Genomic DNA, 26,980 nt, shown 5'->3' on the forward strand with positions numbered 1-26,980 from the left:
TTTTGATAATCTACAAGTTGTGTCAATGGCAGTTGCTGTGGTGCTAAAATGAGTACAGCAGAAGGGTTCTATGTCTGGGAATAGAATGGCATCAACAACAATGACAGCCAGGCTCACCAAGAAATGACTCAGGGAGCTTTCCTCCCAAATACAAATATCTCAACACGAGAAGAGAGCTGGACAGAGTTGGAGAAGGCTGGTGATTTTCTTGGCCACCTGTGAAACTCCTTTCCTGGAAACTAAATTGTTCTTTCCTACCACTAACCCCTTTCATCAATAGGATTGTAACAGCAGCAACCTGTCCTCAGTTACTGGACCAGCTGTGGGTTCATGAGCCAAAGTGGACTAGCAGAGCTTTTCCTCAGAGATTTGGATGTGGCATGTAAAGAGATAAGTAACTTTCTTCTCTTGAATGGCTGACCCTATAACCCTTAGGAGATGTAACAGTCATAACTTCTACCATATGGACAAGATAAGGGGAATCTAACTATAGAGGAAGACAGAAGGATCAGATGGAGATTCAGAAATGTGAATAGATTAGAGACAGGGAGAGTCCTGCTGACTGTAAAGTCTCTCTTCCAGTTCTTCCTGAAATCCAGTGGTATTCTTGTCCTTGGGTTCTATGAGACACCCCAGTATTATTTTGAATTTCTATTAATAAATTGTTGTTTTCCTTAAGTTCATTTGAATTAGTTCTGACTCTTACCAGCTGATGGTAGCTGGAGCCATATATGTGTTTGATTGTGAGTTAAGCTTTTACTACTTCCTATGACTATTGGGGTATTTTGGTTGATTAATTATTAGATACTAGGTATTCAACATAGATTGTTTTCTTTAATGTCCTTACATTCTTTGAAGTAGGCAATAATGTCCCTTTTTTAGGGGTGAATAAACTGAGGTTTAAAAGAGTTTCTAACTCACTTTGAGTTGGACAACTATTAAAAGTGGCAGGGATGCCTTCAAACAGACTTCTGTTAGCTGGATTCTAACTTCAACCAGTTTAGCCTCAGGTTCCTGTGTTTAGCCACTATTTCATGAGTTAGGTAAGATATGAGTTGCTAGTGGGAAATGTGATATAGAGAAAATGTACAAAATGCTAATTTTCCTAATGCTTTCTAATTTCCCAGAAAAGGAAATCAATATGGTTCTGAGTCAGGAATAGAGATAGGAGGAGAAAGTGGTCAGTGTTTAGGGAAGCCTGGTATCAAAGTTTATCTTGTTATGTCAGATTCTGTAATTCTAAAAATTGGAGACTTCATGGAATTGTTAAGGAAAGGAAATTATGTAAGAGTTAGTCATTTAGAAGCGAAGTCTGTGCATCGTTGGCTGGTATTTACCAGTGCCAGAGGTCAAGCATTAGTGGATTCTCCCTCAATGAATTTCTCCCAGGCTGTAGGACCTTATAACTTTTTTCAAGTCCAGCAATGTTGCCTTCATAAGTACTTTTAATCACAAACATTCAGTTGGCCACAAACACATTCCTGTACAATTCCTTCATCTGTGTCTCCTAAAGAGTGAACTGAACTGTTAACTTACTTTTAAACAAAACTGAATAGTTGAAATGTCTGACTGCTTCCTATCAGTATAAAAATATGAATTTGTACAACAGCTGCAACTCATTTCAGCAGGATTAAGTTTTACCCAAAGAAGGACAGAAAAAAAATGTTGTCTGTAACAAGGGAAGACTAATGTTCTCAATGGAAAGAAATGAATATACTCACAGATTTTAATGTTGGTTAACATAAAAATGGCTTTGAAGATTAAATGAGAAACATCCTTTCTATTAGGATTAATCATATTTCCAAATGATTAGTAGTGCAGGTCATGAAGACTGTAAAATTATTAAGGAGTAGGATTCGAAGTACACTACAAAAATCCAAAACAGTAACTATAAAATAGTTGATCAGATTTTATAAAATGTCATGCCAATTCATAAGGAATGGTAAAAATATGCCTTTGAGGTCTTTTCTCATTGAAAGTCTTTGCAATCTTTCTCCATGAATGAACTAATTGGTATCTTTTCAACTGGCCAAAGTTATATAATAATATTAAATAGATGTAAAACACTTTATAAGCACTCATAACCCACTACTGTGAATTAACAACTCTCCCAAGCATGCATGGTGCTGCAGCAGTTACGGGTGTGAGGCTGGACCTCTCAGGACCTCCCTCTAATAGCTGGGCTGAGCATGGAACCCATGGTCAACACTTGCTTTTTAAGTTCATACCTGGGCATTCTCAGCCCACCTAGAGATGATCGATTTCTTAGTAGCCAATCTGTTTATCAAATCATTCAATGAATCATTCAAGAAGCATGGCACAGAGGATGAGAGAAATTAATCAAGAACCAGCTGCTGGGTGTGAACCTTATTAGCTCTCCCATTTGGGCATATGGCTTAACTATCATGCAGCTCAGCTTCCTGGTCGGTCATATGGAGGTAAGACTAATTCCAACCTTATGAGATTGTTATGAAAATAAAAATAAATAAATAATTTAAAAAATCCTTAGGACAGTGCCTGGCATTGTAGTCAGCACTATATAATTGCTGTGTATAAAAATGAAATTCACCATTTTTTATATTCCCCAAATGATTTTTTGCCAGCAATATTTGTTATATGCCTACCAAAAGTCAGGCACTGTGGGTTTCTCAAGATTGATAAGGTATCTTCCCTCACAGAGTTTACATTCCAGGTGGAGAAGGGAGACAATAAAAAAGGTAAACAACTAAATAGCAAGATCATTTCAGATACTGATAGTTTTCATGAAAAAAACTGAGTGATGAAATGAGAAAATTTGAAGTGGGGAGATGGGGAACAGGTTTGGTCAGAGAAGCTTTCTTTAATATTTGAGCCAGGGACTGAAGGATGAGAATGGGGTGAGCCATGTGGAACACAGAGAAGAGACCCAGAAGGATGAAGGGAGGATAACCTTGGTATTCATGGAGTTTTATTAGAGGAGGGTGAGAGTACAATAAGAAGTTGGAGAATCAGGCAAGGAGCTGATGATATAACCTGGGAGATCATACTAAGGAGTTCTTATTTTATTTTTTTAATTTCAAAGAGAGTTTATGTTTATTATGGCTTTTTTTTTGTTACAAGCGAATATATTTCGCTTAACAATAGGAAAAAAATGTTGCCTATAGTCAAAACATATTCAAGGGATAAATCTGATCCATGCAGAACTGGATAATCCAGGCCTTCAATAATGACTTCAAGACAGTTTGTATTTCTCCATCTCTTCATTTCATTACTTTGGTTCCTCTCTCAGGCAAGCTTTTACCTTAACATGAAAAGATGGCCATTAGCATCTCCATACCAACACAGTTTTCAATAACTGCAGTGAAAATACCTCAAGATAACTCATTGTTTTGGATTGTCAGGAACTCATTTTGAACCAAACACTTTGCCTGTGACCTGCTGTGCCTGAGTGACTTGCCCACCTCTAGAGCCAGAGGGTGGGGTCAGTCTCATACAGGAGCAATGTAGAAAGAACAGAGATGAGGGCTTTCCTAAAGGAAAATTAACCCGCTCCTAGCAGAAGCAGAAGTCATGGATTCTGGGCAAGTAAACACAGAAGATCTCTATCAGATATTTGACTGATGTCCACTGAAGTATTTCATCTCCATACTTCTTTATGTTTTGGCATCCAGTTCCGCTAGCATCTGTGGAGAAGATGAATTACCATCTGTCGTTGCAGGCATAGGTCCATGCATATTCCATCCTTTTGGCTCCTAAGAGAAGTTGATCTTCTCTGAGACACTTCTGGATCCTTCTGGGGACCAGAAAAACTTTCTTATTCTCTCTGATACCAAAAAACTTGGGGTAGGCACAAGCAGCCCCTAGACACTGTAGTACTGTCTGTTCTTCTGCAACCACCCCTGGTGTGAGGATCACAAGAAGGTTTCCTGCCTCCTTAGGCTCCAGCAGAGCCTGGGAACATATAATCTGCCTTGTGATCCTACTAAACCTCTTTTGGAATTGGGACAATGTGGAGAAGACGGCGTGAGATGCTCCTCAGAGAACTACCTAATCTGTGTTCCTACTGCTCTTCTTTCTCTGCCTCAGTCCTGATTTTTTAAAGCAACTTCAGGATAGAAAAATCAGCTCTTATATGCATTCTTCTGAACTCTGTTGGTTATATATACCAATATGAATTTCATTAATAAAAAGGCAGGTTTCAGGAATGCAAAAATCCTTTATCATATCCTATACCCTTTGCTTAGAATTTTTAAAAGTTTGTCTTGTTTTTTTGAGAATTGACTTTTTTTTCCTTGTTGAGTGTGACTTTCCCAAGGCAGTGACCCTAAGCCATTCGTGTAAATGTCTGAATGTCCCTCTATTGATAAAACACTGTGTGTTCCAAATCTATTGTCAATCTTCCTGGGAGAGTGATGGATATATATGGACAGGGTTGATGTTTCTGAACCCTGTTTTCCAGGTGACCACTTACCTTGTTTATATCATTTCCTAAGATAGAATTTCCAAGAGCTCTTCCAATAAACAATATAAAATTCAGCTTTTGACTGTAATCAACAAAAATGTACTGTGGCTATTTTAAGTAGAAAGGTTTACTTGGATCACATCTGGGGCTCACAGATGGAATGGTATACAGCAGGAATTTAAGTAACTTGTCACCCTCATAGCAGTAAAGAATAACTTCTGGCCCTAACTCATACCCTTGCATCCTTTACCCAGGTCCAGAGAGAGAGTATCTCATTGGCGTGGCTTAGATCACATTCCACCTATCGCATGCACAGGGGGCATGGAAAGAGGTTCTCTGATCTCTGTGACTTGGGCCATAGAAAGCAGAAGCTACTTCCCACCAATACCTTACACAATTGCGAAAGGAAGACTCCTAGAATGGAAATCAAGGGGGGATTAGGAAGGAACAGAACTCCTGGACAGGTAAAATGACTCAGCCCACTGATACAATTCTAGGATTCTGTGTTTTATATAGAATATTGTTTAGGGCTAGAGATAGCACTAAGGTACTATTCGAGAATAATACTATAACCTGTTTATAAAAATTAAAAACAGAAAAACAATCCTCATCCAAATCTTTCCATTAAGAAATACCTTTTCAGACAATTTACTTCATTCTCTTCCTATGCAAAGCTTTGGTTGTGTTATATTATGTACATAGAGGAAGAGAGCATAGCATTGATATTTAGCTCCTCTGTCAAACTGGATGATTCCTTTCTATTAACAAATAGAAAATAAATGAACATAAGAAATCTAGTTTAGAGAAGAGTCAAGGGATATAGAAAGAGCAGGATAAGAGAAAGAAATGAGAGTGGAGTGTGAGAAGGAAAGGAAAAGAATTTCATTTCTTTCCCTTCCCTCTCACTTGTCTCTCTCTATCCCTTTCTCTTCAACTTTATTTTATGTTTTATCTTTTAAAAAGATTTTATTTACTTATTCATTATATATATATATATATATATATATATATATATATATATATATATAGAGAGAGAGAGAGAGAGAGAGAGAGAGAGAGGCAGACGGAGAAGCAGGCTCCATGCAGGGGGCCTGATGTGGGACTCAATCCCAGGACTCTGCCTTGGGCTGAAGGCAGGCGCTAAATCACTGAGCCACCCAGGGATCCCCTCTTAAATTTATTTTGATGTCAGTACCCATTCTCTGGCATCTGCTATTGGCAAAAGACGGGTGAGGTAACTTCTGCAATCTTAACTATACTCTCACCCTAACAATTACCACAAAATGACAATTCAAAAATTCAACAAAAAATAAAATACCACACAGAGATTTCTGGGATCTTTTCCTCCTCTTTCCCTTAAAACTTCTGGAATCACCTTTAGTTTGTTCATTGGACTCAATTTGTGAGCATTTACCACATAAAGCTAACTTACAGTTTTTGGCTTTTTCTCATGGTGGTTTGGTAAATAATTGTCCATGCTTTGAAAATGTATAGTTTTGTATAGATTGAAATTACAGTTACATGTAAACTTGCTAACAAATGTGTTTCCATTAAATTTGCAGTCTATACCCAATGGTAAGGAAAATGTAGAACTCTGTTTCCCTAGCTTTAACGATTTCTTTCACAGAAGATCCCTTTAGATCTTAATTGGAGGTAGACCAACAAATTCATTCATTCAGCTCAGTAACTACTAGATAGATATGCCATTGGATTGGCTGAATGTTTTTCATAGGATTCAAGTTTTTGGCTTCTTGTGATTCAAGTCATAAGGCTTTTATTAGAAATAAAAAATAATCACCACTATCATCTTCAATAATTATTGAACACTATCTTTTAGGAACTTCACTCAGCACTAAATGATATCACATTAAATGTACTTTCATTTAATCCTAATGACCATCTTATGACGCTACACATTATGTTATGTGTTGAGATATGTATTGTCATTGTAATTATAATCTCCATTTTATAGGCCTCATAAATAAGTTGTATGTACATGTGTTTGTATGTGTGTGCTTGTGTACTAATGGAGGTTTAATGAACTTCCATGTCTATGGGGGGATACTCAGAGTATTTCCTCCAGCCCTAGTAGCACGAACTTGAAATGTGCCACAAATATTTAAATCTCCAGTTGCCTTCGAAAATTATTTAAAATGACAACATATAAAGGTAATTAAAAATATGACCCCTTGGCCTGGTGACTTAGGTTACAATTTCTATAAATTCTAATTCTCTATTTTCTACGAATTCTAATTTTCTAATTATTTTCTATATCCTTTTTTATATTTCTCATACAGATATTAGAATTTTTTCCCTTTGATTACAGTATTAATATACTTTGCACCATTTTCTGTCTTATTGTACGAGCTAGATCCTCCAGCTAAATGAATGTTGCATAGAAGCAGAAATAGCTAGAATCTTTGCCCTGTTTTTGTTTTTAAAGGGAATATTTAAAAATAAATTTCAGCCATTACTGTATATTTTTGTTAGATTTTCATGACTAATTGTGCCTGTTATGCAATTCTTCTCAGCTACAAGTGTACATCTTATTGCCTGCCCTGTGAAAATGGAGATGGGCCCTTTAAATATTTCTCCTTTGACAGCTGGCATGAGTTAAACTTTGACAGTACAGGGCAATAGAAAGATATTGCAGGAGGTTGTCCTTCTTTCCTATCTCCATGACAAGCTGCAGTGAAATCTTTCATTCTCTCTGCCTTTGCCTTAGATCCCCAACATGTTTAATTTGGGTTATAACTAATGCTTTGGCCTTACCCAAATTGTTTCTTCCCTCAGCCATATAGCCAATTTAGTTAATGTTCTAAAACATTAGCTTCAGATACTCCTCTCATTCCTTACATGATGATATTCCTGAAATTTTACCAAAGTCAAATACGTGCAAGCCATCAAAGGAATTAGATATTATAAGGAAATTCTCTTTCTGGAGGATGAAAAATTGATCACAAATTGTTAATTACAGTCCACCTTTTAGACAGGGCTGCTAAAAATTTATAACTAACATGTCATACATGTTCTTTTACTTTGTTCTTTTCCTTCCTAAGTACTAGTATAGTCAATGAGCTGAGGTTCAATGAATCCTTCTGTTCAGTCTAATGATTCCTTATCTTTATCTCAAGTTTATTAAGTTCATGAGATCTTTGCTTGTCATCACTGAGGTCGGCACTTTTTGGGTAATATTAGTGTTGTAAAATAATGAGTAAAAGGCAACAAAACTATAATTTTGTGCAAAGATGCTGACATAAATTATACAGAGAGTACTATCATCAAAAGGTAATGTTTTAGATGGCTCCAGCACATAAATTTAGAACATAGAAAGCAATTTTAGGGTTTTCAAACATAATGTCAGAATGTGAGCACTGTTTATGCTTTTTTTTTTTTTTTTTTTGGAAACTGTATCTTCTGATTGGTGATAACCATACCAGCATGGGGTACAGTATAAATCCCATCTCCTTTTCATATTTCAGTTAAATAAAATTAAATAGTTTGAGTCATCATTTAACCTCTTCCAACAATCTTCCTTTGTTCCCAGGATCTACATTTAGAACAATTCTAAGAATAATAAAAATTCTCATAGCTATTGACATTTAGGTAGTGCTTACAATGTATGCTTTGCATCTATTAATGCATTTGGTGATGACAACAACCCTATAAGTATATATTATTGAAATATCTATTTAATATAGCAGGAAACTGAGATACAGAAAGGTCACACAGGTGGCCTCTATGGCGTGGGTGCATTACTTCAAGCTTTATGGAGAGCAGAGCCATCAGCAAAAGGTGAAAAACTAGTTTTGTAAGTAACTCTGAAAAAGCACTGAAATGTTAAATATTTTCGGGGAGATCTCTCTAGGGATATCAAAAGGTAACAGAGCAAGACTTAGATCAACTGTAAGTCCTCCATTATGAGGGATTGGTCCAGAGATACTGAAATCTGTATTTTTATGATTAATAAGACTCCAAAGTGCCGACGGTTTTGTGGAGCTGAGAAACACTTTGAATACAAAGATGATCTTATCTACTATCCACGATTAGCTTTCAAGATATACATTATTATTTCTATCTTAGATGTTTAAGAAACTGGAACTCAGAGAAATAAGTAACTTACTCAAGACCAGGATTCTTGTAAGTAGCAGAGCTGGGATTCAAACCCAGCTATTTCTGACTCTAAAGTTCACATTCTCTGCACTGTGCATACTGTCTTCCTGCTAGGATGGAAAAAAAAAATACCGTGGTGTCTTCTGTTTGACATATACAGGCAAAGCATTCCTTTCTCAGTACTTGGCATTTCTCATGACCTAGAATTAGAATTCATTGATATTTTTATAAAATAAAGTCCCCAGTGAAGAGTTTTATCCTTACCCAAGTTAGATAAACCTCAGTATGCCGCTACAATCTGATGATTCTCAATGTGGTTTTCTTTAGAAAGCATGAGTTCAGATGCAGTCATCACTTCTAATGTGTAAATAAATGCATGTGTATAGCACAGTTGCTCACTCTCAGTTCATGTGGCATACAGAACACTGTGAGACCTTCCATTTCCCACAGTACACAGTGCAGCCTCACAGAAGAATTTTTCAATGTTTATAACAAAATGTGTTTCCCAAGGGATTATGTTCCTCATAAATCTGTACAGTATCCTACTTAAGAAATTCTTTGAAAATCTGCCTTCATTAAAAAAAATAAAAATAAAATTGTCCCTCAGTTGTGAAAGGGAGAGAAGGGGTTATATATCAATAGAAATATAACCCAATCAGGGGAATCTGCATTAGATTAGATTCAGTTCATATCAGTTCTGATGAGATTGTAAATTTTGCTTTTATCATAGGTAATCTGATCACGCATTAGGTTTAATTTTGAACAATTTGTGATATTATAATTCAGAGGAAACTTCATTCCAAACAAAGGGGAAATGCCATTGCTTATGGCCAAAGTTAACAGTTTCACTGAGAACCTGGGTTCAGTTGTTTGCCATTTCCATGTGAGTCGGAGAAGCATATTTGATTCATTTGGACTCCTCAGAGGAGGGCGTGAATGGTTCCCGTGGGCACTAGTTTCATCTGTACCTGATACTGTTTTTTTCTCAGCCTGGGTCAAGTTGCGAAGTGATGCCGTCTTCCCTTTCTTGTGCCTAATTTTGACTGGCTAATAATCATGCAATGTTTCAGAAAATAAAGCCCTCTTAGTAGAGTTAAGAATTTAAACCCCATGCTACACAATTAGGGTTTTTACAGGAACACACAAATGTAACATTTAATTTCTATAAATGTATATTTTTTAAAAACTATATGTATAGGAGGAGGTAAGATAAAAACAAATATGTATGGGAGTCAGTCCCTTACAACTATGCAAAAGTTTCCAAACTAATTGCCTGAAGGAAAACCAAGAATATCTTTTGCCAAGAATGTTTCCCTCTAGTATTTTAATCCCAATAAATTCTATGTGTTTCAGAAAATGAATCCATTCTTTTCTAGCATCTTTAATTTGTTGATGTCTAGGATTTTCTACATTTTAATCATAGTATGAAATGAAACATTAGTTTTGAAAAGATATAGTTTGAGTTTTATACTTGGTTAGAATCTGAAAAGGTTGTTTTGAATATTTGAGTTTTTTCTTCCCTTTTAACAATCATGAATAAACTACTGTTCTTACACAATGTAGATGATTAAACGATAAAATTAGGAAGTAAATTCAACAATGGAGTAACAATGAAAACTCATGAGGGCTGTAGTGATGCTAGGCCATGGTATTTCATTGAAATGGTTGTTGCTTCTTAGCAAATGATGTGTCACTGCTTTGGGGCTGGAGTGTGGGAGGCCAAATGACTGCTGAAAATCTAGCAGTTGTAATATCTTAAGCCAGAAAATGTGTTGAAACAAATCTTCAAGTCAGCAGCAGAATCTGAAAACCCTACTAATGAACGCCTGTCCTGTTCTCTTAGCTAGGAATGCATTATCCCACTCCCACCACTCCTGCCACACCATCTCCAGATGGTCAAACTCTTTTTTGTATTTTTAAATCCAGATCAAATACCACCTTCTCCACAAATTGTGCCCCTGTGTCTTCCTCCCCACTTGAAAGTCAGTTCTTGTGTCTTTAAATGCTCATATTACTGCCTGTGTCTTTCTTGAGGCAGATTTACTCCTCTTTATTAGAGCCATCTGAATCCATGTCTCATTTCCCCTACTTGATTCTAAAAACTCTTCCAGTTCAGGTTCATTATCTGATTCATCTCTGACTTCTACATAGACCTCAGGGAATGCTCTACACAGGCCAAGAATAACAATGCGGAGACCTTACATTTATTGAGAGTTTACTCAGTGTGAAAAGTTTCGTTTAATCCTTCAAAACACATACAAGACTGGTACTATTATTATTTCTATTTTCCAAGTATGAGACCTGAGACTTCAAGAGAATAAATAAGTGGGAAATATTCCAACACAGGACTCAAACCCAGGCAATGTGACTTCAGGACTGATGCTCCAAAAAAGGGGAAGGGCATTAAGAAAAAATGAATTTACCAAGTAGTTGACAGAATACAAAACAGAGGTGAAGGTTATATGTTCTAGTCTTCTTCTAGAAGAACATTCAGATAAATACTTCCCACCTTTCATGCTCCAGCCCTTTCAAAACAATACAAAAACAGCAGTCCACTGTCTCCCTCTATCCAGTGTTTGGGTCAGTTTTATTCTAACTTGGCAGAGCCAAGTTTTAAATTCAGGACCGCTGAAGCTAAAGCCTGACATTAGCAGCCACTCTACTAGGGTCCTCCAATCCCTTGAAGGTTAATCCTCAGCTTCTGTTTTGGTCATTAAAACTCTGTGTCCCTCTGTTGTCTTGCTGACCAAGTCCTAAAAACTCTTCCTTTCAAGCCTGTTTTTCCATATACTAAGGCTTCTAATTTCTCCCCCAGCCTCTTGTTTTCAAGGTCAAACCAGTCACCTTTTTCATTTTTTTCCTGAAGGTCAAATTTTTAGGTCTTGCCACATTCTTGCTGTTCCTTCTGTGTCCTCTTCAAGTTCTGCACACATGATAATAATATTAAGTAACTGCTTTGAGTTTTTCAGTTGTTGATCTAATAACTGTCATGTGCGTTTTTCTGAAAACAATAATTGCAAGATTGCATGGCTGATTCAGTAACTCTGCTGTCATGTGCATGAATATAAAATAAACACAAGGGAGCAGATGAGAGTAAGGGAAAGCAACTGCCAACTAGACCTTTAGAAAAGAATGATGTTCTGTAACCTCAGGAGCCATTGAGCACAACTGAACCATATCTATTTTGGGGAATATATTTAGGATACATGAAATATTGTGGCTTTCCTTCCCTGCCCCCTATACATTTGAGGTATATGGAACTGATCTAGTGCATAATGGTAAGCAGCCTAGTAACCTTGGTTATATGGTACTTTGAGTTAAGAGTGTAGTTCAGAACTATTTCTAGCATTTTCTTCCTATCAAGATTCATAATGATATAGCAATGCTGCATACACATCTTTTCTATGTTTCAATATTTTTGTGCTTGCTCTATAGAAATGACTCAACATGATATTTTTTATATACAAGGCATACAGATTTTATGGGGTTATTATGTGTGGTTTCAGTATTGATCTCAGGGGTTTTGTTTGTTTGTTTGTTTGTTTTTTAAATTAGTCTCTGCCAAAATACATGGGAGTAAAGAAGAATTTCAACATTTTCTTGCACACACCATAAAATACAAAGCCATTTCCTCTCATACTTTTAAGGGTTTTTCCAACAGAAGAAGTATATAAAAGCAGGCACTGAATAACTATCAAGTAAGACACATCTTACTCTTTTCATTACTATGAATCATCATTATTGTTACCGTTATGATTAGAGAAAGCCATCTCACTGCTAGTCATCACTAGCGTTTTGTCTTAACACTTTTTGGAATTTGAAATTTTAATTTGCTTATTTTGGTGATGAGTTTCCATAAGAAATCTTACCTAATTAGCCTAGGTACCAAGCCCATCTCGAATAGGTTCTTATTCTTGATCTATGTATAATTTAAATATGTCCTTGCATTTCCTTCTTTTGGTTTGATTCTAGCCTGCTCTTTTAACTTTGTGTGTGTCTCGGCCCCAATGTTGCCTTACTTTGGAGCACTTCTCAAACTTTAATGTGGATACAAATCACCTGGGGATCTCATTAAAGGCCCCATTCTTACTAGGTCCCTGGTGGGCCACAGATTCTGTACTCTCTTTTTTAAAAAAATATTTTATTTATTCATGAGAGACAGAGAGAGAGAGAGAGGGAAGGAAAGGCAGAGACACAGGCAGAGGGAGAAGCAGGCTCCATGCAGGGAGCCTGATGTGGGACTCAATTCCAGGTTTCCAGGATCATGCCCTGGGCTGAAGTTGGCGCTAAACCACTGAGCCACCTGGGCTGCCCAGATTCTGTATTTCTGATTAATTTTCTGGTGATGCTGATGCTGCTAGATCTGTGGACAATGCTTTGAATAGAGAACAACTTTACATTTAATAAGTTTTCAATCCTAAATGCAAAACTAGTCATTCATTTATTCAACAAATATTTATTGAAGCTCACCGTGTGCCAGGTAAATCAAATACTCTTCATTCTAATGCAAAGTCACCTACTTTTTTCCCACCATTTCTACTGCTACTACCACTCAAGTTCAGTGCTAAAATGATCTCTTCTGGACTTTTGCAATAGCTACTAAATGCATCTCTCTAGATACATCCTTGTTTCTTTTGTCAATTTATTTCTTTTAAATAGCCAACAAAAACAGATTTTAAAAATACACTTCTAATGATTTCAATTGACTGCTAAAATAAAATCCCAAAGTTTTGACTTAAAAAAATCAGCAAGGTCCTGCTTACCTTCATCTACCATCACTCTCCTTCTGGCTTTTGATGTTTCAGACATTTTGGCATTTTTTCAGTTACTAAGGTGCTAAGCTTCTTTACATTCCAAGTCCTTTGCGCATGCTGTTCCTTTGCCTGGAATTCCCTTCCTCCTCTTCTTTATCCAGTAACTATTCACCCTTCTGATCTTAGATTAATGCCACTTCATCAGAGAACCCTCATTTGACCTTCCAGAATGTCAAGAAATCCTGTTACAAGTCCTTTCAATGTCACTTATTTCTTTTGGGGGACACTTTTCATGGACATAACTACAATTCAACATGCAAATTAACCTGCTTCCTCTGGTAACCAGTTACATAATGGAATGGATCATGTCTTTTTTATTTTTATACATCTAGTTGTTTTCACAGTGCCTGGCAAATAGTTGGTGTCAACAAATAATAAATGAAATGATAAAAAAAAATAGAACTTGGAACATTCTGGTCCATCTGGATCCCTCTGTTAAAAACAGAAGTAGTTTGCCAATTTTCAAAGAACCAATCTACAACAAAATGCACATCATTAAAATGTTATCCAGTTTCTTAGATGTATTCATTCGGTGTTTCAGTGTCTTTCAGTGTTTCCATGTCATTTATATGGTGTCCAATTTCCTCTGAAGTTCAGGAGATGACTAATAGAAAACTTAAATTACTTGCATATGAAAAAAACTCCAGCTGTTTATGTATTTGAGAAGTGTTTAATATACTGCCACATACAATCTTCTCCTACTGCTTCATAAATTGTTTCTGATGACACATAGTCTTTGTATATGGTGAATTATTATATGCTTTTAAGAATCCTTTGTCAAAAAGGAAGATGAATCTCCGGGAGCTACCTCTGAGAAAACCTTTGTAATTACATTATTTGGCTATTTTAAAAAGCTATGGTCTCATCTTTTCTCTGGTTGATAAATTTAATTTGTGAAAATATGTGTTGAATCTATTTCTCAAAGTTCTGCCACCACTGTGGGGCACAAAAGAACAGGAATGGAGGGGTTCCTCGTGATGAACCTTGGGTCCTGCATGCCCCTACATATTTAGGACCACATATGCACTGGCCTAGGAGATTTCTATAATCCCTTCAGAAAGTGGTATTTTAGAAATAGTTTTAGGTCTGGAGAGTCATCCTTAATTTTCTGAAATCAGTGGAGAAGCAAAAATAATTTTGGAAAATCCACCTATCCATCTTTTGCATAGTAAACAGGACAAATAATTCAAACGGGTGAATGGAAATAATGTTGCTTGTGGCTTGGTTAACATATCTCCTGAAGGCCTCTATTACTGCCTGACCCAAGACGATCTCAAGCATTGACCTCAGCCCTCCCCAGGCTGACACATTCTGTATCTCCAAAGTGGTGAGTCAGCTTTATTTTAAGCCCTGAATGGAGTGGGGCTTATTCTCCTCAGGTCCACAGTGGGCTCCAGGCCAGCAGCAGCTGTCTGCTCAGCGGGTTTCAGCCTACTGCTCAATGCAGAATGAGAACCCTTGGCAGGGAGGAATGAAATCCCCATGCTGATGGGAAAACGCTTATGTTGTCTACCCTCTCTTTGTTGCTGTTATTTTACAGTCCAAGTCCCATTTACGAGACATCAGGAAAAAGCTGCTCCAACCTCATAGCAGTGGAAACAGTCATTCTCACTGGTACACTGCACCGACACAGCTTAGCTCCTGAGCCAAGCCCGAGGAGGATGGCAGGCCTTCTGTAAACAGAGAGCTCTGACTACGCAGCACCACAGGGTTATCTCGGCCGTGTCCTGGCACTAACTCTTCCTCACCTTCTCATATGTGCACCTTCTCATCTTATCTCATTCCCAAAGGTTTAATAATAGTCTAACAATTGTTTTCCAATTTTTGTCCTCCATTTTCGTTATCCATTTGAGTAAACACACTTAAGATGTTTAAACTTTAATCTTCTAGCTGAGTTTCCCAATTTACAAGCATGGTTGATGGCTAAGGTAACCAGTCTATGAATGAGTCAAGAGGCTCAGTCCTTCCACAGTCTCTGAAGACTTTTATTTTTGTGGTATTTCAGAGATTCTCCTCCGATTTTCCTTTGCTTCCTAAGGTCAAATTCTATGGTTATATCCCTAAAGGATCCTGGGATATGCTAATAACAACTCATATTGTCTGCTTAGGTTCTGGGGGAAAATGAAGGGTTTTAAAATTCCCCACAAGAAATAAACCGCCCACCCTAATTCTCTCTCCTCTCTTTCACTGTTCACATGTACTTCTCTCTTCCTCTTATCTTTTCATTTCACTGTAAAGCCTTTTCATTCTTCTCTTCATTCACTTAACAGCGTTATGCTGAGGCTTGCCATGTACTAGACACGAGAGAGGCAATAATGAACAAGGCCGAACTTCTCCCTGACCAGTTTGCATTCCAGTGAGGAAAACCAACAATAAATAGGTGAGCAAAGTCATAATTGAGAGAGTAATGAGTTGCTGTTATAGATAATAATGGAGACAGTTTCCTTTCTACCTGAAGTAAAAGCACTCTACCTAGAATTCAGAGGAACATGCTCTGAAAAATTGTATTTAAGCTGAGATCTAAAGAATGAGATCATCGCACATGCAAAGAACTTGGGAGAAACATTTCAGGCAGAGGGAAGGGGAGGGAACAGAAAAGATCTTGTGGTATTTTAGAGACTGACTGAAATCCAGAGTAGCTGGAGGGTAATAGAGTGTCCCCAGTTGAACTTGATGAGGGAAGCTGGGGCCAGAACTACAGAGCTCTGTAGGTCATAGAAAACTCTTGAAGAACGATGTTAGACTTTTTGTGAGGACCTTGTAGGAGCTCTGGTGATTGTGGGGCAAAACCAGGTAAGAGTCCCAAAGAAATCATCTGCTTGGTAGATTACGTATAGATGTGTTCAGCCTAAACCTGGAATGAGGGTCAGGGGAGAAACTCAAGAAATTCCCTTCTCAAGAACATTATCCACAAAGAAGTATCCAGAAGAACCAGTGTTCTTATTTTCAAGAGTACATTGTGTAATGTAATATATACAGTGTTGTATATTCCAGCACTTGGAATGTTTCCCCTCTGTATTTTTCAGGACATACTTTCACCCACTCGTTGACTACTTATCTCTGTATTCTAGACCTATTTAGCAGGCATCCAGGTTGGGTAGACCAATGCAAATTTCTAGGCAAATTTGGCTGAGCCCATCCTACTTGAATACAGACTAAAATAACCTCAACAAACTCCTTTTAGCTTTTTATTCTCATGGTTCTTTTCTATGTGAATGCCTGTTGAGTTTGTACTTTGTACCATATTCCACATCTGCTAGTATTTGACTTTTAAAAATTCTTAATATGCTTTCATCATGCTCCCAGGTTACAGGTTAAAATGTGATCATTTGATTCCTAGATTTCTCCTTCAATTTTTTTTTTGTTGGAGGATTACCATCAAGCTGTAAACTCCTGATACTTTGGTAATAGTTTTAGAAATTTAAAATACAAATGCACTTTCTGCATTATTTTCCAATACAGAATTTTTTTCAACACTACTTCAAATGAACACTTTAATTGACTTCCTCAGGCTCTTTCAATAATAGGTTGAGCCAAAGGTGAAATAATATCTTATTATTTGCATTACTGTATTTCAGAGCATAGGACTAAATCTGGTGGAGAAGTAGGAAAAGTCACATATAAAGGACCCAGATGGTGGAATACCACATGTTCTATGTCTTAGTGTGAGAAACAGCTCAAGCAAGTAAACTATTCCCAGACATTTATTACATAGCCCAGGTTTGGAATAATTATTGTGCTTCTGGCAGGAGACAAAGGTGGAAAATGGAAATTTAAGTAGAGTTAATATTAAGGAATTATTGCATTCTTTTCTGAACATAATCACCTGTAACTGGAAAAGTAATGGTTCCATATGTCATGTTCTTTATTGATTTCTTTTAGATATTTGTGCTTACTCGACCAAGTGTAGGTATGGGATGTTGCTAACCCAGTTTTTTTTAAAGATTTTATTTGCTTATTTGAGAGAGAGAGAGTATGTGTGCACAGGTGGTGGGGGAGGGGCAGAGGGTGTGGGAGAAGCAGACTCCCTGCTGAGCAGAGAGCCCAATTTGGGGTTCCAATCCCAGGATCTAGGGATCATGACCTGAGCTTCAGGCAGATGCCCAACCAACTGAGCCACTCAGGCCCACCTAGCCCAGATATTCTTGAGAAATTAATAAAATCAAGTGGTTATTAATAATAAGACAGTATGTTTAGAGTATTTAGTTCCATTTCAAAATAGAAGCTAATATCTAACATAATAGAAGCTAATACTTCAAAAACTATAAATGGCATACTTTTATGAAAATGCCTAAAAGCATATCCTCCCTGTGATATCTATACAATTTTCAAACAAATTGACATACATTTTGCCTACTCACTACAAACTGTAGCAACAATTTCATTTAATCACTTTGTACATCCACTTCTAAATGTATACGGCAAATCTCTTTTTCATGGCACTTCTTAACACGAGGTCACTAATTTTTGTGCAGGCTTTTCAGTATCTCACTAATATTCTTTCTTTCTTTTCTTTTCCTTCCTTCCTTCCTTCCTTCCTTCTTCCAGAGAGAGAGGGAGAAGGAAGGGGAGAGAGAGGGGTAGAGGGGGAGGGAAAGAATCTCCAGGAGACTCCATACTGAGCACAGAGCCCCATGTGGGGCTCTATCTCATAATCCTGAGATCATGACCTGATCTGAAACCAAGAGTTGGATGCTTAACCAACTCAGCCACCCAGGCACCCCTGATGTTATTTCTCTATTAATAAAACTTTACTTCTCTCACTGAGACTACCTAGTTTATCCCAACAGATTTTTTTTATTGCCCAGATGAAGATTATACAGCATGACAGCCCTTTGATTAATAAAACATTAGCTTTTTTTAAAATTCAGAAATTAGTAAATGGACCAGGACTGACTGTAACAAATACCTTATTTCAGCTGAATATCACCAACAAAGTACATCTTGCTTCTGTTAGCATAAACACAATGATCTAGAAGAGATAGCTACTCAGAACTCCAAAGAGAAAATCACCAATAAAAAACTATGCATAAATCATGGCTCTCTTGGCTTTGATAATATAATGCATGATAATGGGAAAGAATCAAATATTTATTCTATATTTCCTGTGTGAATTTTATCTTAGGGTATATAGATAGCTGGGGATGGAAAGTTTTTATTTAAGAATAATACAAACTAATGAACAAGAAAAAGGATTTACAAAATCACCTAAAAATATTCTTGAAAAAAATAAGTATAATTCAGGCCAAAGTGTCAAGATTTATATCCAGTGAATGTTTTAAAAACTATCCTGTATGACTGAATTTCAAACACTAGTATAAGGCCTCCTTTTTTTCAGGATGGAAATTAAGACCTGGACAAGTAAAGGAACTTGGCTCTTGTCATGCAAGGATCCAGTGGCTTTTTTCATACTAGAATCATAAGCTACATCTCTTAAATCCTGATCTTTTGTTCTTTTAAGATACCTAACTGCTTGTTATTTTGGTGCTCTATCTATGACACTTGAAGAATGTCCCTATGGATTCTCCTGGGTAACAAAGCCAATGAGTCATAAAATGGCTGTTGTCTTTATTTTAAAATTTCTAGGAGAAGGAGCCTGAAAATGAAACAAAGTGATTGAAGATTCAGAGGCCTTCCTCCCAAGACTTTTTTTAGAGTTAAGTTTACAGAAGTCCATGTTTGCAGTATGTCCAGTGGTCAGAATCATGACTACCCAGTAAGTTTAAGCAAAAACTTTGGTTCTTTGTAATTAGGGGGATCTGCGGGAAGAGGGAATCTCTAACACATTCTTCCCAGGCTTTGCCATAACTCTCCGTGGCTTACTGCTCAGAAAGGAGGAAAAGTATGAGGAAAACAAACAGAGACAGACCTTCTTTGTGCATTGGCTTTTGGCCTGCCAAATCAGCTGGCTGGACGCAGAGGCAATTTCCTTAGTGTTTGCAGCCTTACGCTGACTTCTGCGTGGGGAAGTTGGGCAATATTTATTGTTGAATGGGACCCTGGGAGATTATTCTTGGAAGAAACAACTTCTGTGAACCTTTGTGTGTTGACTGAAAATCTCTTCTAGGTTTCACAAACTGGATGTAGGTTTCACAAACTGGATGTAATTCCCTCCTCCCAACACAAAAAGGACAGTGAAACAAAGAAAAATTCTTCAATCCATATAGATATGGCTTCTTACTCATGATTTACTTTGAGAGCACTGAGTTAGGGAAGTGTGGAAATAGGGAGATAAACTTTAAGATACCATGAGCTGCTCTCTAGGAGTTTGTGAACCATTGAAATGGAAAAATATCTCTTTACTAGTTATTCATTTAAAGGTCATGTTTTGACTTCCTTTACATGTAGAGTCATGGGTCAATTACTCAGAGATATGACAATGAATGAAACATACTCTTTGGCTTTAAGGTGCTTACACAATTCACCGTCTTCCAAAAAAAAAGTAAAACAATCGTAAGAATAAATGAACCATCTGGTATCAATATTAGTGTGATTTACATAGTCCATTAAGTGTCATTAAATAGTCATGCAAATGCTCTTTCTCTCTCTAAATTAATGTCTGAGAATAGGGAGAAAGTGGCGGTGAGCACATAACCTTAAGTAGGGAAGGGCCAGGGCCTTGGGCTTTGCTGTGTTCCTAGTCCTCTTGTCATTTGCAGCTGAGGTGAGATTCATGAGCTGGTCTTTTCCATGAGGTCAGGGCTGAGCAGCTCTCTCTGGCAAATGAGCCTCACACTGGCTTCTGGTAAGAAGTCATGTAGTCAAACCAGTATGACAAGCCCCCCAGCCAGAGTCTCAGTTGTTTAGAAACCCAGGGTGACACCAGAAAGTTAACCTTTGCAGATTTCCTCCACGTGACCATGTAGTATTGCCAAATTGCTGTGGCCACTGCCCATCTTGGTGACTAGAAGGTGTTTCCTCTAGAGGTAACATCTCTCCAGGAGTCTAAATGTGGAGAGAGAAAAGCTCTTCTTTGCCTTCAGTGTCTCCCTGACCTCTCTGGAATGTTCTCTCCTTTTCACCAGAGAGGACATCAAAGATACCTATCTGACTAACATCCATTTTATTTTTCTCTTCCCTTCTCCTTCCCACAAATTTCCTAGGCCTGGAAAAGGTCAAGCATTTCTTCCATTTGCCCCAAATCTTATCTTCTCTTTACATTCATTTGATCCAGATGGAGCGTGCCCTCAACACCATAGTGAATCCCCTGAGCATTTTTATAACCTAAACAGGGAGCAAAGGCACTGGGGATCCTGAACATTCTACTCTTATAACAGCAGTCTCTTTTGATCTCAGAGGCCAGGTAGGATTTTATTCTTTCTCTTCATAATACCCAAATATCTGCCGAGGTTAATGGGTGTTTTGGGTAGATGAGGATGGAGCTCTAGTACTCAGAAAGTCTAAATGAAAAGTATATTGATAAGGTTTACAGCATCAACTTGTTTGTGACTATTATACTTATCATTAGGAGTTGTTTTACCCATTACCCCCTACAGTTCCAAAGGGCTGATGAGTTTTAATCCTCATGTAAAGAACTCTCCAGAAATGAGTAAAATCTAGTTTATTTTCCAGTATAATCTCTATGAAACAGGGATATCAGAAGCTTTGAACAACTACTTGCATTGACAGGAAGTAGTGCCAGAAGTTTCTATAATGGGAGAAGCCACTTTTAGGTACATTCAGTAGAGCCCTTTATATGAATTAATTGCCTCAAGACATATATTACAGTCTGGCAAAGCTCTCCTTTGCTGACCAACAACCTGCGGCCAACCCCAGGTGGAGTGAAGGTGAACATGAAGGAGAACTGCTGCTTTAAGGTTCGTTAGCCAAAAGAAGAAAATGAAGAAGAAACTGAAGAGGCCAAATCCCAATCCAGGGAGCACATGTGAGACACTGCACAGAACCTCCAGCACTGTTCTGGAGGGATGTGAGAGGGCCTAAGTCCTTAAACATCAGTGACAAGTTGGTGAACTTGGAGGAAAACTATTTAAACATTACAAAGGCTTCTTACTTTTTTCTCTTTCCCTGCATTGAGGCCTGGGAAAAGTGATGGACACATGTTAGATCACAAAGGAAATGACTATATCCATATATTTACTATTTAAAGTATTTTAATTTCTCATCTTATATTGCTGATTTAGCCTCATTCTTTAAGAATATAAGCATCACTGGCTTTATTATTATTATATTTTAATTTGTAAGCACCAAATCATTCATGGGTCAATGAGTTCTAAAGCTTACCTGGTTTCTGAATAACAGAGACAGATATTGATACTGCTTCTTAGAGTTATTATCACAGTGTTGCTAAAATAGAAGTCATGCTGTTCCCTCTGCCTAGAAACTCCTCTCCTATTCTTTACACATTTAACTTCTACTTATTCTACTTCCCCACTTCTCAGACCCAACACTCATATTTAAATCAGATTCCCATTATACTCTCTCACTGCATCCTCTAACACTTGTCTTGATTTGTACTTGTATATCTATTTGTGTTATTTATTATTTTTAATATTTGAAACAATAGTTCATTCTTCAGAGAACCAAAGGGGAGAGAGAGAAAGAGACCCTCATCATAGATGGCAGGTGGTGGCTAGGAACCTGAGAAGAACACAAAGGGAGGGGTCCACCGCCAGCCATTTCACAATACTTGCCTCTTGGGATTTACATAGAGGGCCCCAGATCCTCCTCGGCACTTCCTTCCCACGGCTTGCTGAGAGCCCATATTCATGATCTTTACTTTGCCTCCAACTTCAAATTTGTTCTTCATCAATTTCTTTGGCTTCTAAACACATGATTGTGAGGATCTAAAGTAGTCGTAGAAAAATGAGAACCAGTGAGCTTAAAAACATGCCTGTGATGTGCAGCAGATTTGGACTTGAACCCTGGACAACCTGATTCCAAGGTGCATGAGCTAGCTTCCTGTTATATCAGCTGCCTGGTGTTCACAGCTCAGCCCCAAGATTGACTTTAATGCAACTGTATTTCTGATACTGTGCTCAGGAGCTATAGTAAGCTCCTTGTTCTTTTTATTTTTTTTAGGACCAAGCCCCTATTTCAGCATTCTGCCTTTTTTATGTCCCCAATACATCTATCTATGCAGTTTTCTGTTAAAGCAGACGGGAGGCTGGATTGGGGCAGAACAAATTATGTAATTTGAAAATGGCTTGCCTTTACTCCAAGCAGGTTCTGATACAGACTGCCGAGAAGGAAATGACCCTGTACCATTTTTGAGAATTCTTTGATTTTCAGAAGCAGGGTCACCTGTGCTTTACCCCTTGCTTTGTGAGCCTCCCCACTATTCCAGTTTTTCTAGCACCAGCATTCTTTGTGGTATCAGAGATTTATTTCTAAACCTACTCCCCTGGTATATGTTAGAGCTGTAATTTCCAGGCTCTGACTGCTTTTCTTCCTAAACTTTTTTAGGTTGATTTCTTTTCATTCTTTTCCACCACCTCCCCTATATTCTGCCTGGACTCTTCTCCTATAACCCCAGCATATCCTGGCACCATGCTTTCCTCACTAACTGAAATGTCTGCCAACTGTTTACCATGGATCTTTGGCACATCTGTGTAGATTCTCTTCTTTTATTTCTACTCAAATAAGCCCCAGAGGACATCTTGTGGTCTATCTGGTTACTGGGTCTCCATCATTCTAACCCCGCCACCATTTGTCTGGACCTCCTCGCCACAGATATCCACACAATTATCCCTTGTTCTTTATTGTTAACTTGAACCTTCTTTTAATAGCTTCACCATGGATGAATGAGCTTTTAAAAAGAGAGATGTGTCTTCCTTACATACATTTTTATATGAATTCTTGTTTTATAGCCCCTGAATGGGTTGATTTGTTCAGAAAACACAATAGAGCACAGATGTTTGGGCCAAGTGTGCTTGTTAAATGGTATTCTCTAAAGAATGTTTTTAGGTATATGAACACTCACAACAAAAGATGGACATGTTTCCATTTTGCAAGGCTTTAATTTTTTTCTCAGTCTTGTCAAAAATTGGATTCATGAACTAAATTGGTAGAGTATTTGTTTAAAATTATCACTAACAAAATATATGAATCTATATATTAAAGCTTATAAAACCACTTTCATAAAAACTTAAAACCTTTTAAGTGTTAGTATTGCCAAACATTCCTAAGCCTAACATAGGTTAGGGCATGCTGCCTCATATTCTTGCTCAGAGGAATATCTATTGTTTTTGTCTGTGAGCCACTGAGAATGGTTGTGATATGGATATGTAGGTATAGGATGGTGTGTTGTGGTGTTACTGCATGGGACCTTTGTCAAATTCCTATTTGGTGGAATTTGTTGAATATAAAAACACTGTACTTCTGTGAGTTTGCTTTTGAAAAATTTTCCTGGTAACTGTGGCCATAGCAATTACCTGAAACAAAAATTGGTAACTTATTTCCTTTTCCCTCCTCAAAGTAGGTTGAGACTAAGAGTATACTCTGAGGATTTTACAATTAGTTATTATGGTTTTTTATTTTTTAATCTTTCAGTGATTTTGCTTATGTAGGGAAGACCTACATAGTAACTGATATTAATATGTAAAACATTTTCAATCAGTACCAATAATCACTCATGTTTTCATGTAAAGTGGTTTTGAATACCTGAAGCTTTTAGACTCTCATTTTACTGATAATAATTGGTATCTATAGATATAGAAATAATAGGTAGAGAGGTAAGTAGCTTCAAATTTCAGTAAACTGATAGAGTTAAATACATTCGATTGTGCTGTTTCAGAGAAGTTCAGGATAAGGTCACATCTGAAAAGTGAGCCCTCTCGCATTCTAGAAAAAATGCCAGTTTGGAATTTCCATATTTGAGACACCCCCACCCCTACCAATAAAATATAGGTTATATGATTCTAAAGTTTTCAGCTAGAACATTTTTCCTTCAAGGCAGAAGAAAACTGCAAGTTATTATAGCCCATGATGTGTATTTAAGGAGAATGTGGGATAATAGATAATTTCACCTTATTTCTAGACTAAATTAATATGATTATATATTATTTCATACCACAAGAGAAAAATTATTTTCTTGTAAAGGTTGATTTCTCTCCCAAATTAAATAGACTGCTAGTTATTTTGATCAATATTTTCCATGAATACCACTACCAGCCAGATGTTTTAAGGAAAGAATAAAATCACATTTGTCACTAGTCCTATCCCAAATTTATAATAACTAGGCAACTTGTAGGATATGTGCTATGGTTTCATTGCCTGTTGGTTTGAGTTTGGGGATGGGGAGGAATCACCAGTAATTATCCATCTACACAGCTGACCAAGACACATACAGTCATTGTATGCTCTCGGTTAAGCTGTATAGACAGATCACCATTAAAGACTAAATATAGCTGCCCTCTTGAAGGAAAGAAGCATTTGAATAGATGAGGATGTTGTCTAAGAAAGACTCAAGAACTAAGATCCTAAATTAATAATGGAGTATGTGCTTTAGAGGGCACATGCAAGGAATATTCAATGAATTAGTCACCATAAACTTACTCAAGATGAATTGAGGTGCTCTCATTCAAACAGGTAAATGAAAGAATTAAAATTAAGAGATGTGCTTTTGCTTACATTACCTGGTTAGCTTCCTCCAGCTAGCCCATCAAGTGAATTGAAAGCTGTGCCTCCTAGAAGGGGAAAATTAAAGCCTATAATATATAAAATATCATAGTTCCTATAATGTTTTTTGTTAATAAAAGTGTGGAGAGAGCCCAGCCACTGGAATTGGAATCTCAAGCAAAGCTACATAAGAGGGAGTTTATCAGAAAAAAAGTGAATTGATAAGATACCCATTAATGGACTATGCCAGACCCCTAAGGAGAGGTATGCCTTGCAGAGAAGACAATGCTCTAGCAGCCAGTGTGAGGGGGTCACTCCCCAGAAGTGCCCTGTGAACCAGAGAAGATAGATATTAATTTTCTGCATTGTGATATCAAGAATAAGTTTGTTTCCCTCTATTTTGTCATATCAAAAACCAAACAGATGTTTTGCTAGTAAATTGGACTACATATAAATTGTTCAGATAATTAAAAATGTGTTCAGCTAAAATAGAACAGTGAAAAACACATTAAAAGATTACTTATAGTAAATGCTGATGGCTATTATATTATGTAAAAGTCTCATAAAATTTTTAAGAAAGCCTCAAGAGTCTCAATAGACATATGTATAAAATGTATAATAAGCAATATCTATTGAGAGAATGGAAATGTTGTCAACATTGAGAATAACAATATAAATGATTATGCAATGCTATTTTCTTCTGGTGAAAAATGAAAGTGATCTTCTAGCCCCATTGATTGCAGCACAGAAAAGTGAAGAATAAAAAATGACATTCTAGAAATATATTTGTCAGTTCTTGTCAATAAAAATTATGTAGTAATATCCTTTGGCCTACTAATTTTACTTCTAGAAACTACCTAAAAAAAGAAATAGTAGTGAAAGCAAAAAAAATTATGCACAACCATATTCACTGAATCTCATAGATCTGTGGTCACCCTGGTTCCATCCCTGACAGGTTCCATGGCTTTAAGTTATTGCTCTGAGTAAGCCTCAGTTTGCTTATCTGTAAGCTTGAGAAGCTCTACCTCAATCAGTTATGAGTATGAAGATGGTATATATATCAACTGCTTAGTGCTCATGCTGAATAATTGACTGCAATACAATATCACTAATAAATCTCTAGCTGTAGGGAAATGACTATTAGGTTAATTTGACAGATCAAATTGATAGACTAGCATGTGCCTATTGATACTGATATTTACAAATAGGAAATAATGCCTACAATTATTATCTTAGAATGTTAATAAATATATCAGCTGCACAGTGATGGTGATTTCTGATATTTAAATGACAAGAAAAGGAAGGAGGGAAAGAAGGAAGGGCAAATGTAAGAAATTGAGTCTAGAAAAATGTCCTGGAAGGAAATATATCACAATGTTAGCAACAGTTATTTGTGTTAGGATGAAGATTTTTTCCCCCATATGGTTGAAAATTTATTGAATAGAAGAATACCCACTCCTAAAAAAATGGCAGTGTGACGAGTTCTGCAGATCTGCTCCCCATAAAATAACGATGACTGATAAACATGATAAAAAGAGAAGTATTTAAGATCTTTGCAAATATTCCTGGGGGCATAGAGCTAATGAAAAAATAATATTCAGGAAAATCTATTACATCTCAATAATTAGGTGAGAGTCTGTTGTGATTTTTTTGCATATCTTTTTTTATTGGAGTTCTATTTGCCAACAGATAGCATAACACCCAGTGCTCATCCCGTCAAGTGAACCCTTCAGTGACTGTCACCCAGTCACCCCATCCCCCCACCCACCTTCTTTTCCACTACCCCTTGTTCATTTACCAGAGTTAGGAGCCTCTCATGCTTTGTCACCCTCTCTGATTTTTCCCACTCATTTTCTCTCCTTTTCCCTATGATCCCTTTCACTACTTTTTATATTCCCCATATGAATGAAACCATATAATGTTTGTCCTTCTCTTGAGTTACTTCACTCAGCATAACACCCTTCAGTTCCATCCACGTCGAAGCAAATGGTGGATATTCATCATTTTTAATGGTTAATATTCCATTGTATATATA

The 26,980-nt window shown here is 37.1% G+C and overlaps 1 pseudogene; it reads left to right on the top strand.

Annotated features, from left to right (window-relative positions):
- The window catches only part of LOC140603700 (ubiquitin-conjugating enzyme E2 N-like), an 80,772-nt pseudogene that overhangs the window by 14,475 nt on the left and 39,317 nt on the right, over positions 1-26,980 (top strand).

The sequence above is a fragment of the Canis lupus genome, chromosome 14, assembly GCF_048164855.1.
Source record: "Canis lupus baileyi chromosome 14, mCanLup2.hap1, whole genome shotgun sequence".
Taxonomy (NCBI): domain Eukaryota; kingdom Metazoa; phylum Chordata; class Mammalia; order Carnivora; family Canidae; genus Canis; species Canis lupus.